Source organism: Ochotona princeps, chromosome X (assembly GCF_030435755.1).
Source record: "Ochotona princeps isolate mOchPri1 chromosome X, mOchPri1.hap1, whole genome shotgun sequence".
In the NCBI taxonomy this organism is placed as follows: Eukaryota; Metazoa; Chordata; class Mammalia; order Lagomorpha; family Ochotonidae; genus Ochotona; species Ochotona princeps.
Window position 1 is genome coordinate 67,395,075 of NC_080865.1, and position 17,893 is coordinate 67,412,967.

The 17,893-nt window shown below is 39.4% G+C and overlaps 1 protein-coding gene across 2 annotated transcripts in view; it reads right to left on the minus strand.

Moving 5' to 3' along the window:
* Positions 1-17,893, minus strand: part of LOC101520270 (protein BEX1) — a 184,774-nt gene that overhangs the window by 35,093 nt on the left and 131,788 nt on the right. The gene's annotated exons all lie outside the window — the stretch shown is intronic.

Genomic DNA, 17,893 nt, shown 5'->3' on the forward strand with positions numbered 1-17,893 from the left:
TGGGGACAGTGGTGGGTTGGAGGCTTCGGGAGTTGGCCCCCCAGGGGCACGGACAGAGCCTGAACACAATTGGTCTCCCCGCCCCTCCCCCCCCAGGCTCCAGCCTCTAGAGACACAGGGCGAGTGCCTTGAGACTGCCAAAACTGTGTCTGGGAGAAAGGCAAAAGGCACACTGGATACTCCCCTGTGCCTTTGCGGTCTGGCACTCAGCTGGGCGGTGCTATCCCACAGGAACCCAAGCACGCCTCTGGGCTGGGAAGTTCCCTGCTAGCGCCGGGGCGGTCGGTTCCCTGCAAGTGCTGGGGTGGGCGGACCTGCGCAGGAGGCGTTTCCAGAGAGCACCTGGAACACCCCACGCCCTATAGTCCCTTGCTCCGAGCCCTGTGATCCAGTAAACAGGGTGCGCGCACAGAGAGTGCCTTCACTCCCCCACGCCCTGTGGTAGCATACCTGTAGGGGACGAGCTGAGAGTGCGCTTTGAATCCTCTGGGCCCTGGAAGAGGCGCCCTGAGGTCCAGTGTTCTGGAGACGCACCAAAAGTGCCTTGAAAATTCCCACACCCTGCTACTCCACGCCTGCAGACTCCGATCTCTACAGGATAGTGCTTGGAGACCCCTCAGCACACTGGTGCCTAGGTCTCTCAAAAAAGAAACACTAACACAATGGGAAGAAATACCAGAAAAGGTAATGATCCAGATGAGAGTGCCAACACCCTACCAATAAAGGATCGAAAGCCAATGTCTATTTCGGAGATGCGAGATGAAGACATAGAAGATCTACCAGACAAGGAATTCAAAAAAATAATGTTAAAATATGTCAGAGACAATGAGAAGAATTGGGAGGACTTCAAGGAATTCAAGAACCACATAGCCTCAGAAATACAACAAATGAAAAGTAAAATCCTTGACTTAGAGCACAAAATTGAGAGCCTAACCAACAGAACAAATACAGCAGAAGAGAGGATCTCTGAAACGGAAGACACACAAAACGAACACACCCAGTTCATGAAACAGCTGGAGACAAGTCTGAACAAAGCCAATAAGACCATACAAGAAATGAAAGACAACCTCAGAAAATCAAATATTAGGATTATTGGCCTTCCTGAAGGAGCGGAAAAAGAATCAGGAATGCAAATGGTGCTCGACGAAATTATACAGGAAAACTTTCAAAACACTTGGAACATGAATCCAGCTCAAATCCAGGACGGTCAGAGGACTCCCAGCAGATATGACCCAAAGCGATCTTCACCCAGACATATGGTGCTCAAGTTCCACTCCAACGAAGACAAAGAAAGAATCCTGAGACAAGTACGAAGCAGAGAAAAGATCACATACCGGGGAAAACCAATCAGGATCACGGCTGACTTTTCTGAAGAGACCTTACAAGCAAGAAGAGAATGGACAAAGATCTTCCAAATCCTGAATCAGAACAACTGTCAACCAAGACTATTGTACCCAGCAAAGATCTCATTCGTATTTGAGAACGAAATCAAATACTTCCACAGCAAAGAGAAATTAGAAGAATATGCCAGCACAAAACCAGCTCTACAAAATCTCCTTAGAAATGCACTAATTCCAGAAAAAAAGGAGGTGAATCATAAGCAAAGATGGCAAACAGGAAGGTCTCCCCACTAAAGTCCACACAAGGAAGGGCAATAACACAGATATCAACACCCACAAAAACAAGTATGGCAGGGCAAAATCACAACCTCTCAATTTTAACTCTCAACACAAATGGCCTGAACTCACCAATCAAAAGACATAGATTAACAGAATGGATTATCAAACAGCACCCAACTATCTGTTGCCTACAAGAGACACATCTAACCAGAAGAGATTCAAAGAAGCTGAAAGTGAAAGGTTGGAAACAGATATTTCATGCCAATGGACGAGAAAAAAAGGCTGGGGTAGCTGTCTTAATTTCAGATGATGTGGACTTCAATCTGACACACATCAAAAAAGACAGGGAAGGACATTATATATTGGTGAAGGGACTGATCCATCAGGAAGTAATTACTATTGTGAACATATATGCACCAAATTCAAATGCACCTAGCTACGTGAAACAATTACTCACGGACTTAAGGGGAGACATAGATATGCACACAATAATAGTGGGTGATCTTAACACCCCACTAACAACAATAGACAGATCAACAAAACAAAAACTCAACAAAGAAACAACAGAACTCATACAAACAATAGAACAACTGGACTTGGTTGACATTTATAGAATTTTTTACCCTAAGGCCACAGATTATACATTTTTTTCAGCAGTGCATGGCACCTTCTCCAGGATCGACCACATGATAGGACACAAAGCAAACCTAAATAACTTCAAAAAGATAGGAATCATACCATGTACCCTCTCAGACCACCACGGAATGAAGCTGGAAATCAGCAATTCAAAATGCCCCAGGAAATACAGAAACTCTTGGAGGCTGAACAATATGCTACTAAACGAACAATGGATCAGAGAAGAAATTAAAGATGAGATCAAAAAATTTATGGAAACCAATGAAAACTCTGACACAACATTCCAAAATTTGTGGGACACTGCCAAAGCAGTGCTACGGGGTAAACTCATCGCAATTGGAGCTCATGTCAAGGCCCAAGAGAGGCGCCAAATACAGGAACTAAACACACACCTCCAGGAACTGGAAAAACAACAGCAGAAGAGCCCCACACACAATAGGAAACAAGAAATCATCAAAACAAGGGAGGAAATCAACCAGATAGAAATAAAAAAAACCATACACAAAATCAATGAATCAAAAAGCTGGTTTTTTGAGAAGATAAACAAGATAGACACTCCACTGGCCCGACTGACAAAGAAAAAACAAGAGAAGGCAAGAATTAACAGCATCAAAGATGAAAAAGGCAACATAACAACAGACACCGCATCCATTAAGGCCATAATCAGAAATTACTACAAAGCACTGTACTCCAACAAATCAGAAGATCACCAAGAAATGGAAAAGTTCTTAGACTTCTACCACTTGCCAAAACTTAGCCCAGAGGCAACAAACGACCTGAACAAACCCATAACTGAAGTAGAGATTGAATCAGTGATTAAAGACCTCCCAACAAGGAAAAGCCCAGGCCCAGACGGCTTCACTCCAGAATTCTACAAAACATTCCGAACAGAGCTGACCCCAATCCTCTACAAACTCTTCAAAACAATAGAAAAAGAGGCAACCCTTCCAAACTCATTCTATGAAGCCAACATTACCTTAATCCCAAAACCAGACAGAGAACTAACAGAGAAGGAAAACTACAGACCTATCTCTTTGATGAACATTGATGCTAAGATTCTCAACAAAATCCTAGCCAACAGAATTCAAAAACACATCAGACAGATCATTCATCCAGATCAAGTAGGATTCATCCCTGGAATGCAGGGATGGTTCAACATTCGAAAATCTATAAATGTGATACACCACATCCAAAAACTGAAAAACAAGAATCACATGATAGTATCAATAGATGCGGAAAAAGCTTTCGACAAAATCCAACATCACTTCCTACTAAAAACCCTAACCAAGGTAGGCATAGATGGAAAAATCCACAACATAATTAAAGCAATATATGAAAAACCCAACGCCAGCATCATACTGAATGGAGAAAAGCTGGAACCCTTCCCACTGAGATCTGGAACAAGACAGGGATGTCCACTTTCTCCACTACTATTCAACATAGTCCTAGAGGTACTCGCTGAGGCCATAAGACGAGAAAAAGAAATCAGAGGAATCCAAATGGGAAACGAAGAAGTCAAGCTCTCACTATACGCAGATGATATGATTCTTTATGTAGAAGAGCCAAGAGACTCAATACAGAGACTGCTAGAACTTGTATGAGAGTTTGGTAGAGTGGCAGGGTACAAAATTAATGAACAAAAATCAACAGCCATAGTGTATGCGAACAGCCCCAAGATGGAAAAAGACTTAACCAGCAAAATACCATTCAAAATAACAGAGAAAAGTATGAAATATCTGGGAATAAATCTAACCAAAAATGTAGAAGACTTATTTGAAGAAAACTACAATCTGCTTAAAAAAGAAATTGAACAAGACCTCAAAAGATGGAGTAATATCCCATGCTCCTGGATAGGTAAAATCAATATCATTAAAATGTCTATACTGCCAAAAGCAATATATACATTCAACGCAATCCCAATCAAATTGCCCAAAATATTCTTCATGGAACTGGAAACAATGATCCAAAGGTTCATCTGGAAGCACAAAAAACCACGGATAGCTAGAACTATCCTGAAGAACAGGAAGTTAGCAGGGGGAATCACAGTTCCGGACCTCTGGACATACTATAGGGCAGTGGTTATCAAAACAGCGTGGTACTGGCACAAAGATAGAGAGGAAGATCAATGGAGCAGAATAGAAACGCCAGAAGGAAACCCACACAGATACAGCCAAATAATCTTTGACAAAAAGACAAACAACAATCCAAGCAAATGGGAAGGTCTGTTCAATAAATGCTGCTGGGACAACTGGTTGATAGCCTACAGAAACAAAAAAATAGATCCACATCTCTCACCATACACTAAGATCAGATCTAAATGGATAACAGATCTAAACCTACATCCAGAAACCTTCAAACTTTTGGAAGAAAATGTTGGAAACACACTGGAACACTTAGGGGTAGGCCCTCACTTCCTAAAAAAGACTCCAGATGCAGTAGAAATCAAGACCAAAATAAACAATTGGGACCTCATCAAACTAAGAAGCTTCTGTACAGCTAGAGAAACAATCAACAAAGTAAAAAGGCAACCCACAGAATGGGAGAAGATCTTCGCACACGACATAGGTGATAGAGGGCTAATATCCAGAATATACAAAGAGCTACAAAACAACCAAAATGTCAAAACAAACAACCCACTCAAGAAATGGGCATGGGAAATGGGCAGACACTTCACAAAGGAACAAACCCAAATGGCAAATAAACATATGAAAAAATGCTCAAGTTCCCTGGCAATAAGGGAAATCCAAATTAAAACATCAATGAGGTACCACCTAACGCCAGTAAGACTGGCCCACATGAATAAAAGCACCAACAACACTTGTTGGCGAGGTTGCGGGGAAAAGGGAACCCTACTCCACTGCTGGTGGGGCTGCAGGCTGGTACAGCCTCTATGGAAATCAGTATGGAGAATATTCAAACAACTCAAATTCAACATACCGTATGATCCAGCAATAGCACTCCTAGGAATATATCCAGAACACTTGTTCTATGAGAAACCAACATGTACTCCTATGTTCATAGCAGCACAATCAGTAATTGCAAAAACATGGAAACAACCAAACTGCCCATCAAAAGAGGATTGGATAAGAAAGCTATGGTTCATCTACTCCATGGAATACTACTCAGCTATTAAAAAAAACAAAATGCAGTTCTTTGTGGCCAAATGGGCCAAACTGGAAACCATAATGCTAAGGGAAATGAGCCAATCCCAAAAGGTTAAATACCACATGTTTGCCTTAATTTAAGATGATATGATGTTATGTATAACATGTTATGTTTTGAATGTTACATGTTGTGTATAAACTAAATTGAAGTATAGGTGAGGTGGTCACAGAAGGTGGCTGGGAACCCGCATTTACTTTTAACATATTGGTTACTCATTACTATGTCAATTAATTCCATAATGATGTAAATTTTTGCTGATGGTATGTTGGAGCTTTCAATTGACTGGGATGATACTCTGCTGGCTCTGTCATCAGACCAGAGAGGGTATACCTAAGAAGCCGTTGAACTTGACGGGACAATAAGATGCTGGACTCTATGTTTGGTATACGCTTGCAATGGGGAAATCTCAACTGAACTTGAGCTGTGGTTATGCAATAAGGTGGAGGAATCCACCATGGTGGGAGGGTTTGGGGAGGGGTGGGGAGAACCCAAGTATCTATGTAACTGTGTCACATAATACAATGTAATTACTGAAGTTAAATAATAAATAATTTAAAAAAAAAAAGTGTGGTAAGCCTACTTTTCGCTTGTTGAAATTATGATTACTGATGAATTAACTCTTTGAATATTAAGTGGATTAAGGGGTTATTAAGGGAGTGGGTAAGTCAGAAGTGCAGGAATTGTGGTTGTCTTTTTGGAGCTGTACCTATGGAATGTATAAAATCTTTTCTCTTTATATTAGTAAAAAATTAAAAAATTAAAAAGAAGTGATCATGAAGCTGAGAGTCTTAAGATGGGATTAATGCACTTCTAAGAAAATATACTAGAGAAGTTGACATGACTGCAAGCAAAGAAACCACATGTGTGCACAATGAGATGGTGGTTGCCTCCAAGCCAGGAGGAAAGCCCCCACCACAAAGTGCATATGCTAATACCCTAATAGAGACCTTCCATTCTCTGGAGCTGTGAGCAAGTTGATTTCTGTTTTGTAAGCAACATGGTAGATGGTATTTAGCTATGGCTGTCCTATACGATTAACATTTTTATACTTAGTATTCCTATTTTTTGGTATTATATTTCTTTGAAAACTAAGCACCTTAAATCAACTGTTGTTGCAACTCCCGCTTCTAATTTTTCTCTCTAAAGGTCTAAAGGTTATCAATGTTACCGCATGTTTTACTGTTTAGTACTATGCTTGGCTAAAACTGTGAGTGCTCTTTAGTCATATATAGAAGATGATGTATATTTTACTTGTGTATAGTTGTGTGTGTATGTTTACTCAGTTTTGTTCTTGCTTCTATTTATATGGATGTGTTGTCAAGGATATCTCTTGATTCTATGTTGTTTGATGGTCAATTTGGGATTGGTAGGACTGTTTCCTTTGGCAACTCCAGACAGTGAGGCTTCCATACATAGTATCTGTGTGTTTGGGGGCAATTCAGACTTTGGGGCCTTCTACATGTTCATGAAACTGTAGTTCATGTTCATATTTCAATAAGAAATATGCTTACTAGGAAAAGTATTACACCTCCCTATTAACCTACTTCAGGGATAATTTCACATAAAATTCCCCAAATGAAGACCTTTTTGAGTGTCTGTAAAAACCTCTTGTTTCTAACAGTATGCTCTTTCTATAAAACTGGGGAATGAAGTACTATTGCATGGAGAAAAGACTCCAGTTAAATATCACAGAATCAAATTGTTCTTCCAAAAATACAGTAACTTTTAAAAGCACAAATATTGTGCTTTTATGGCATCAGTACATTTTGCTATCAAAGATATACGTGGCATTACAATTGTTTGTGGGGTCAAGAATTAGTCCCCTTGATGGCTATAAGCAGAAATTCTACCCTCTATTGTATAACCAACTTTTTCCATTATTTTTTTAAAGATTTATTTATTTTATTACAGTCAGATATACAGAGAGGAGGAGAGACAGAGAGGAAGATCTTCCGTCCGATGATTCACTCCCCAAGTGAGCCACAACGGCCGGTGCGTGCCAATCCAAAGCTGGAACCAGGAACCTCTTCTGGGTCTCCCACGCAGGTGCAGGATTCCAGTGCTCTGGGCCATCCTCAACTGCCTTCCCAGGCCACAAGCAGGGAGCTGGATGGGAAGTGGAGCTGCCGGGATTAGAACCGGCACCCATATGGGATCCCGGGGCTTTCAAGGCGAGGACTTTAGCCGCTAGGCCACGCCGCTGGGCCCATCTTTTTCCATTATTGAACACTGATGTCCTGGGTTCCCCTCTGAGCCAAGCTAGAAGGAAAAGCAGTTTGTGGTCTTGGATTTGGAAGGTATATTTTTCAGTGCCATAGCTGCTGCCTACCTTATTTCTTAGTGATGTCTCAGGGTGCAAATCCAGCAGTAGTAAAATCCATGTAGCTCTAGCATCCTACTGAACAAGAGCTAATTCAAGTCCCTATTGAACTACATGTGCTGTAGAAATGGAGGATTTATTGGTAAAATGCACATATCCCCACATCTTTGAGTTCTATTAAGAAAGACTTATGACTCTGCCTACTTAACATGTTAGCTGGAGATCAAAATGTAAAATAATCAGTGCACTGAAAATTAAGACTACAACAAGAAATATTACACTGTGTACATGGTCAGATTTCATACATAACTTTATTGATTTTTTATAAATGCAAGCATTATTTCTGTAGTTCTTGAACTACATAAAATGTGACTTACTGTGCATATAAATGGAAACTGTTTTCCATTGGCAAGTATCACCATTTAAAATGGATACAATTTGCGGCTGGAGCCAAGGCACAGTAAGCTAGGCCTACGCCTGCATCTTGAGCATCTCATGTGGGTGATGGCTTGTGTCCTCTTTGATCAGCTTCCAATGCAGTTCCCTGCTTATGGCTTGGAAAATCAGTGGAGGATAGCTCATGTCCTGTGTCCCTGAAACCATGTGGGAGCCTGGAGGCAGGCTCCTCAGACAAGGTCTATCAGGCTGTGTAGAGAGTGAATCAGAAGATGGAAGATCTATCCGTTCCCTCTGTAGCTCTGCCTTTCAAATAAAAAGAAATCTTTAAAATAAATGGTTACAATTTAAAGTGGAAACAGAGTACTGCTCTGCTTTCAAGGACTCTTCCATTAGAACAACACGTCTATTTTTCTGACTGATATTAAATTAGACACAAAATTATATTATAACCAGTATCTGTTAGCTCTGGTTTTGATACTGAGGATCTGTCTAAGGGAATAGTGGATATATTTTATCATCACTGCTTTTTATATTCTCACTGAAACATTAAAACCCAAGGAAATACCAAATATTTTTCAAAATGAAATTATGCAGTAATTCTGGTAGACAGATTCTTCTGTTTAGGGTAGGTTTCTAATCTGTGTCACCCACAGGTCCTACAATTCAATTTTACTTATTGCAATTGGTAGTCGACTTTGCAGTCACTTGTGCCACTCCCTCCAGAGAGTTCCAGGTCTGAGCTCTTGTGTTAGATTTATACCATGGTCTCCGAAACTCTAGCTCCTGGTTCATCACTCTCTACCTCCTATGATCCTGCGCTGTGGCTGCACTGTGGTCTGTACAACCTTTCTTCCAGTTTGTGTTCGAGCAGGTCCCAGGATTAGGGAGACACCAGGTATCCTAAATAACTAGGTTGTTGATGATGCTGGTCCTGCCAGAACCTGCTGGCTGTTAGGTCTAAGGGCCACACAGACCTGTAGGATTCCAAAGTTGGTATTATTTTCCCTGTGTGACAAGTTCAATACTCTGAACAGAAAGTGAGTTTGCTCCTAGTTCAGCACATGCTCACTTCACTGTTGTCCCTCCAGTTTCACAGTCTTTGCCACACTGCACAAAATGATGGTTGATGTGCCACTGGTGGCATTCCGGATTTGCTGCTCATTAGGTCTTGTGTCTACCCAGATTTATTTTGGGTGGAACTTGTAGGATGTATATCAGTACAATGCACCGAGCCAGAAATGATTTAACTCTCAGCTTAGAGCATGCACAGTCCCGTTCCACTTTCTTTGCCTCCTTACACAAGATGGCATCTGATGTGGCTCAGGTGGGGGTCTGAGCTGTGAAATTCATCCTGTTCCTGCACCGCCTATTTGGGGTCTGCTGCCCTGTCTCTGCTTTTGGTCGAATCAAACAAATCAGCAGGATGGGATGATCTTTGGGTACACTTCCTGAGCTTCCCATGAACTCCTCTTCCCACCTGGCTGCTGATGGAGCTCCAGCTGCCAGTGCAGCTCAGATTGCTCCTCACTGATTGCCACTGGGGTATCTGGTCACTGCAACACCGCACCGTTTTCTCTGCTGCCTTTCTGTGTCCAACAGTCTCCAGGTGCACTTTTGCTGTCAATCTGTCCTCTCCTATTTCCTGGAATGTGTCCTCTCTGCTTCACCATGATCCTCCATCTGCTTAAATGTGTCTTTACCCTATTCTGCCATCTTGATTATTCAAATAATTTTCTATACTCAGTTAATATCCTTCTTGATCTCCTCCACCCCAGTCCTTATTCTTCACTTAATGGGGACTTTACAATGGTTGCACAACTCCATGACTTTACAAGAAAATTATCATATTCCATGCTTTTAGGCTGTGTGAATGTTACTGGAATTTGGTCTGTAATTGTACCAAATGAACCTGTTTATAATAGAATGTTGGTCCAACCTTCTGTTGTAGCAGAATAATGAATTATTTCCATACAAAGATTTGATGCATGTGTATTATATAAATATGAATTTATATAAAAAATTATGTACAGCACAGCCCTGCTCATTCTATATTCTGTATAACTGCAAGTAATGATTTCCCTCACCAGATACTATTTCAGATTGTATTTATCAGGAAAATTAACTTACATCTTATCATTACCATGGTGTGACAATGGCTTGAGAGCAGATCCACAGGATGAAATTCTAAAAGGCATCAAACCGAGTTATAATGAAAATGAGGAGCTATGATTTCCTGCCTGCCAGATTCACAAACATTCTTTTCTTTTAAAAATTTTCAAATTATTGTTTTATGATACAGTTCCATAGGCTCTGGGATTTCCTGTTCCTTTTTACCAAGTTCCCTCCCTCTCCATTAATTTCCCCTCTAGTATTACAATGGGTGATTCTTCATGAGCAGTCATAAATCATTACATCATGCCACTATTGAAGTGTTTCCCAAAATTGTGGGAATGAACAATGTTGGAGAATCCAGCATCCTAGTGTCAGGATGTAATCAACTGTCTCCCTGGGAGTCCATCTTTGGATCTGAATGCAGACAGACATATGTATAGTAGAAGTGTAGCGGAGACTGAGATGTTCAGATGTAGAGACATAGTTTAGATATGTCTCTCAGCAATCATTTTTATTTTCTCTAATGTGTGGAGGAACAAGAACTTTTTTTAATCAAACATACTGGATATAATATGTTAATATAAAGTTTGATATTCAGCTGTTTCAAAACCCAAATCTTCTATGCTTATCTTGCTTAAGGTTTTTAGCATGAAGTGGTGTTGAATTTTATCAAATATCTTCTCTGCATCCATTGAAATGATCATATGTTTTTTATTTATCAGTTTGTTGATGTGATGTATCATGTTATTGAATTGCAAATGTTAAATAATCCCTGCATGCCAGGGATGAATTGCTGCACGATTGTGGGGAGAAAGGTACCCTCCTTCACTGCTGGTGGGAGTGTAGGCTAGTACAACCACTGTAGAAGTGAGTATGGAGAATGCTTAGAGAACTGGAAATTGTCCTTCCATATGTCCCAGCTATCCCACTGCTGGGAATATATCCACAGGAAATGAAGTCAGCATATCACAAACAGATCCATAATCCTATATTTACAGCAGCACAATCTACAATAGCAAAGACATGGAAGCAGCCCAGATGCCCATCAGAAGAGGAGTGGATAAAGAAACTGTGGTGCATCTACTCCATGGAATACTACTCAGCCATTAAAAAGAATGAAATTCTACCATTTGCAACAAAATGATCCTAACTAGAGACCATTATGCTCAGTGAAATAAGTCAATCCCAAAAGGACAAATACCATATCTTTTCTCTAATATAAGGCAATCTTAATGTAAATTGTAAGATCAGTAACCATTTCAATATTGTTTTTGCTGCAACCCATGGGTTTTGATCTTTTTTTATTTCTGTTTCTTCAAAATAGTTTTTTTTCCTTATTAAATTCTTCACCGACTCATAGATCACACAGTATCATCATTTTCTCCGAGGAGCTTTTGTGTTTCTTTTTCATTTCTTCATCAACACAATGGTTATTCAGTAGCATGTTACTTAACTACATAGTGTTTATAAATTTTGTTTGACGTTATTCCTGTTGTTGATTTTGTTTTATGACTTCTCATTTAAGGGAATGCATAGTAACTGTGTAATAGAGACTATCATATCCAGATTTGAAGATACAATGCAGTTTGCATCTCTACATTCAAATCATAGATGGATTCCCAATGAAACTGTTGGACATATCTTCACAATAGGATGCTGGACTATCTGCCGTTGTCTGTACCAGCAATGTCAGGACACATTTAAATTACATAATAATGGACTTGTGACTGCTTATGAAGGACTATACTATTGTAATAATATGGGGGAAATCTATGTGGGGTTTGGGGAGGAGGGAGTAAGGGAAATCTTACAGTTATGGAATTGTATCATAAAATCAAAAATAAAATAGAAGGAAATAATAAAACTAAAATCTTAATTAATGTAGAAATTCTTACAATGGAGTTAAATATACTATTATTTGTAATAGAAAACACACTAAAAGAGCTATATTTTAGTCATGACAATGATGAAAAATTAAGAGCTCCCATAAAATAAAACAAATTTGGCTTTAAAAAATTTTTAAGATGTATTTATTTTCATTGGGCAGGCAAATTTACAGAGAGATTGAGAGACAAGAGATCTTCTATGTACTGGTTCACTCCTCAGAAGGCCACAATAGTTGGAGCTAAGCTGATCTGAAACCAGGAGCCAGGAGTTTCTTCCAGGTCTCTCATGTGGGTGCAGGATTCCAAGGCTTTGGTCCATCTTCTACTGCTTTCCCAGGCCACAGGCAAGGGGCTGGATGGGAAGTAGAGCAGAAGAGATATGTACTGGTGCCCAAAAGAAGGTTCTGGTGCTAAGGCAGAGAATTGGCAGGTTGAGCCGTCACAATGGCCTCCAAAACTGAAGTGTATTTTTAATTTGTTTGAAATACTATGTATGTACCAATATTGTGGTACAGTTGAGTTGGACCATTGCATCCCATATGAGCAGCAGTTCTATTGCCAGCTGTTCCAGTTCCCATTCAGTTCACAGCTAATAATCCTGGGAAGACAGAAGAAAATTTGGGCCCCTGTCACCTGTGTGGCAAATCTGGATGGAACTCTGGCATCATTTAGTCTACCCCAAACCTGGCCATTTCAGCAATATGGGGAATGAACCAGGGATGGAGGATCTCTTTCTTTCACTCTCCCTCTCTTTCTGTTGTTCTGCCTTCCAAATAAAATAGGTAAATATATATTTTAAATAGACTTATTTGCATGGAAAGATAACAGTAAGTGCAAATACAATATACAAACCTCAAATGGCACAGATTAATTTTTGCTAAAATTGCTATTTAACCAGCAAAAGCAAAAGTCCTTTATAATACTTTTGTTTCTCTCACATAGGTCTTTCTCAGCATAAGGAAAAGCTGCACCTCTTCTCTGGAGGCCATCTGTATCCCTGGACATTGAGAATGCCTCCTTTTCCTAGCAGACTTATAGAAAGCCATTGGGTGGATTTGGGCCACAGTGTCCTGCCACACACATCACTTCCTTCTTTATGAATACTCATTCATGTTACAGTTTACGCTTAGGAGAAAAGGCAACACAGGGAAGAAGCAGAAGACTGAATTCCTTGATGGTATGTGCACAGATTCTGTTTCCAATAAGGTTGTATTCAAGTTACAGGGGCCTAAGGCTTGGATAGATTTTATTTAGCGACCAAATTCAACCTAATTTGGTAATAAAAGCAATTGGAAATAATGAGATCGGTCTTGTGTAGACATATAAAAGCACATCTATAATGCATAAATATTTCTATAGGAGAATTTGTGGAAATATTTAATACAAATGAAAGCATTACAAACACTTCTCTTTGGACATTATGTTTGAGTATTGCTATTGTATTTCCTGTCTTTGTGTACATGTATTCTTCTCATAAATATACAAAATAATAAGGTCACCAAGAAGCAGAATCAGTATCAGCCTGGGCCGCAGGAGAGGCACCTATTTTTTTTTTTAAGATTTATTTTATTTTTATTACAAAGTCAGATATACTGAGAGGAGGAGAGATAGAGAGGGAGTGGAGCTGCCGGGATTAGAACCAGCGACCATATGGGATCAAGGTGAGGACCTTAGCCACTAGGCCACGCTGCCAAGCCCGAGGCACCTATTTTGTAAGGGAAACATCCATGAGACACAGGAAGGGAGATACAAAGCAGGCAGTCCCTTCTACAATTTTACAGGAGACATTTCCACAACTTCCAAGCAGCAATTTTTTTCACCAATATTTTCAGTCTCTGACTAACCAACTGGGAAAAATCATGCTATCTCAGTTTCATTTCTTTTACTTTTCCCTGATGAGCAGTGAGGATGAAGGCGATATCCCGAGGGGCTATGGCATACATGGGGGAGATGTATCTCCTTACCAGTCAGGCAGCTGCATTGGTGGCATTCAACGTTTGCCACTTACCAGCCCTAACCACACCACACCACAGTTTCCCTGCTTGTAATCAAGTCACAGTATCTTCTCACATGTTATAGAGGATTAAATGGGCACGAAAAAATTGCTGTAAGCATTAACCATTTTGTCATTACTTTATCTCTTTTTTTAAAAAAAAAAATTGTTTTTATTGGAAAGTTAGTAGGAGAGACAAAGAGAAAGATCTTTCATCCACTGGTTCACTCCCCATATAGCTTCAATTGCCAGAGCTGAACCAATCTGAAGTCAGGATCCAGGAGATTCTTCTGGGTCTCTCATGTGGGTGCAGGGTCTTGAGGTGTTGGACCATCCTCTACTTCTTTCCCAGGCCACAGACAGGGAGCTGAATAGGAACTGGAGCAGCCAGGACATGAACCAGTGCCCATACGGGATCCTGGTAGTTGCAAGATGAGGATTTAGCCACTAGGCTATTGCGCTGGGCCCTTGTCATTACTTGCATAGCTAAGTTGACTATTACTGGTTCTATTGATATTTTTGTGATTATAAAGGTTTCCATTAGTTGATATTTATTAATCTTTATGATTATTGAAAAAATTTACAAAACTATAATCAAGATACCATCTCATTGCTCACAACTTTTGAAAATATTCAGCTGTTAATAGCATTTACCCATGAGTATTACACTTTTAGTAGTTTGTATTTTCCTATCCTCATCTTCCATTTTTATTACAATTACAGTGTCTTGATATTGGAAGTGGAAAAAAATAGCATAAATAAAGAAATATTTCCAGTCCTACCCACAGTAAGTGGCTTAGTATATTAATGGAAACATCTCTAAGGCAAAGAAGTTAGGTACTGGGGTGACTCAGCCCTAACTTAAATTTCTATTCACATGGAATCTCCAGTGTGTCAGCTTCTGGGGAGTTATATAGACACCTAGGAGAGGAGCAAACACATGTCCTGAGTAAACCTGACATTCTGCAATCAAAACATGTCTGCATGTCCCAGATAGTGGCAAGATACACAATGAGTGCAGTATCACAGCATATTTCTCTCTAGTCCCATCCACATAAAGCCTAAGGTGACAGTAGGCTCTTTGCTTACCTAACTGCTCAGGGAAGCAGTGAAGTCAAAGGGTAGGGAATGGTTGAAAGAATACGTGAAATGGCCAGTGCTCAGTATGTCAGTTTCCAGAGGGAGAGAATCCTGATGTTGCAGCATACAGAGTTCTCGAACCAGAGTCTCATTAAACAGAGGGCTCTAGGAACAATTAAATATGTTCAAAATGCAGGCTTTTTGGCATAGTGCTTAAGACACAACTTGGAACATCCACATTCAGTATCAGAGTGCCTGAATTTGGTGGCTCTTCTTCCTGATTTCAGCTCTCTGTTGATGCACACGCTGAAAGTGGCAAACAATGGTTCAGTTACTTAGCTGGATTCCTGTCCCTTTCAGAGACACAAACTGAGTTGCTGGCTCCTAACTTTCAGTTGGTCCAATCCTGGCTGTTGAAGGGCATTTTGGCAGTGGGTATACTAGAGACTGGGCATTTCTCTCTGTGTCTCCCTCCTCCCCCACCTCCCTCTTTCTCTTTTTCCTTCCCTTTAAAATAAATCAATGATTTTTGTAAAACATCATTGAAAGACCTTTGTACAACTAGAAAATATTGAAAAGGGAAGGAAAGTATACAAACACTTAGCATTTGCAATTCAATATCAGATCAAGTTCTAAACAGGATGTATCCCTAATCCAACAAAGAGCGTTAGGAAACAGTTTGGATGCATTAAAAAAATATTCCCAGAACACTGTTCCTTTTCACTAGGATGTCCTAGATTAGTTTCTAGATGCACAGCATAGTGCTAGAAGAGTTACTGTGTGAATGGAAGGAACTTACTTCCTGACATGTGAAAAGAATGTTTCACATTTAAGATAAACTGAGATATTATTTTGACCTAGTTTATCATGAGGAAAGTTATAAGATTAGAAACCAAAAAAAAAAAAAAAAAAAAGGATTTTCATAAAGTAACAGACAAAACACCTGCTTATTCAGTTACTTCTCCCTACAGCCTAGAATTTGGAAATGAATGGGTCCCTTTCAGAAGCACCAAAAAAGAATTTATAAAGCAGACATGTGTGGTGCTAAAATGTGTCTGTATCTCTTACTTCCTCCACATAAACAAGAATACCGTATTTCACTATAACATGTACAGCTTAAAGGGAATGCACAGCTTAAAGGGAATGACTGTACCAAAATATAGCGGTTTAAAGAATTAAATATCTAAATGCTAGACACTATTTACTACGTAATAAAAAGAGGTTAATACAAAAAGAGAAGCTTCAAAGTGAGTATCAAATGGGTATGCAATGGCTTACTTCCTACCATGGGTATATGAAACTTTGTTATTTTATGCACTTTAGAAGTTTTATCTGGGTTGGTGTGATGGCTCAACTGGCTGATCCTCTGCCTGTAAGCACCAGCATCCCATTTGGGCTTTGGTTTATGTTCCAGCTACTCCACTTTCCAGCCAGTTCCCTGCTTGTGGCCTGGGAAAGCAGTAGAGGATGGTCCAAAGCCTTGGGACCCTGCACCTGTGTGGGAGATCTGGAAGAAGCTCCTGGCTTCTGGCTTCTGGCTTCAGATCAGCTCAGCTCTGGTAATTGAGGCTATTTGGGGAGTGAACTAGCGGATGAATGATCTTCCTCTCTGCTTCCCCTCTCTTTGTAAATCTGCCTTTGCAATAAAAAATAAATATATCTTTTAAAATTATGCATAACTGTTTATTACTGTAGTTTCATAGTAAATAAATTTTTGAAATTAAAAAATAAGCTTTTAAAAATGGATATAAATACTCATAAAAATAAAGGTGGTTTCAGAATGAGTCACATGACAAAGTCCATTGTAGGCTCTAAATAAAAAATACACGTATATCCAAACAGTAAGATTTCAAAATTTTGGAAGTAAGTATACACCAGGGAAATACAAAGGCAAAGAAATCAGACAGGTATATTAATATCATAGAGTGGGGAAAGAGATACATATAATTATATAAGGAGTAAAATTCAGTGAAAACAATATCTATAAATATATATATAGCTAATGAACATGACATCCATATTTTCATATACATTTATTTATTAAATTTCCACATATGAGAGAATACATGTAGTATTTGTCATTTTGTATCTGGTTTAGTTCACTCGGCACATTGATCTCCAATTCTGTCCTCTTTGTTGCAAATAAGAGGATTTCATTTTTTATAACTGGTAAATAATCCATTATGTATTTTATTATATTTTCTTGTTTGTGGTAATTATTTCTGGACATCTAAATTGATTCTGAATCTTTTCCAATGTAAATAGTGCTACAACAAGCATGATAGTTCAGGCATACCTTTAATATTCTGACTTAATCTACTTAAAATATATTTCCAGCAGTGGAATAGTTTGGTCATAAGGTGGACTTATTTTTAGTGTTTTCAGTAACTTCCATACTGTTTCCCATAATGTCTGTACTAATTTGTACCACACCAATGGTGTATTAGAGTTCTCTTTTCTCCATATCTTCTTCATTAGCATTTGTTTTATTACTTTTTGATAGTAGTCATTCTAAACTGAGTAAGATGCTAACTCCTTGTGACTTTTATTTATATTGCCCTATGGCTAGTGAGTGTGAATAATTTTAATTTGCTTGTCAGCCATTTGTATTTCTTCTTTTGAAAATGTTTATTCAGCTTCTTTGTCCATTTCTTCACTGGGTTGTTTTGCTATCCTTGAAAGT